The sequence below is a fragment of the Choloepus didactylus genome, chromosome 10, assembly GCF_015220235.1.
Source record: "Choloepus didactylus isolate mChoDid1 chromosome 10, mChoDid1.pri, whole genome shotgun sequence".
Taxonomy (NCBI): Eukaryota; Metazoa; Chordata; class Mammalia; order Pilosa; family Megalonychidae; genus Choloepus; species Choloepus didactylus.
In genome coordinates, this window is record NC_051316.1 from 101740203 (window position 1) to 101740463 (window position 261).

Genomic DNA, 261 nt, shown 5'->3' on the forward strand with positions numbered 1-261 from the left:
TGCACTGATTCCCAGGCTCCTGGAAGGAAGAGAGCCCTCAGATGCTGCTGTCTTGCAGCAGGGGCTCAAAGTCTTCCTTGTTGATCAGCTGCCACTGATGCTGTTGCTATGCTTTCGAATTCCACTGGCTTTACTGTATTCAGGGATAAATAAGGCAACCACAAAAGACCTAAGAACTATGCATGCCCCAAATAAAATCAGCAGGCCTGGGATGACAGCTCCCTGCAGGGCAATTTGTTGGAATTCAAATCTGTTTCCAAT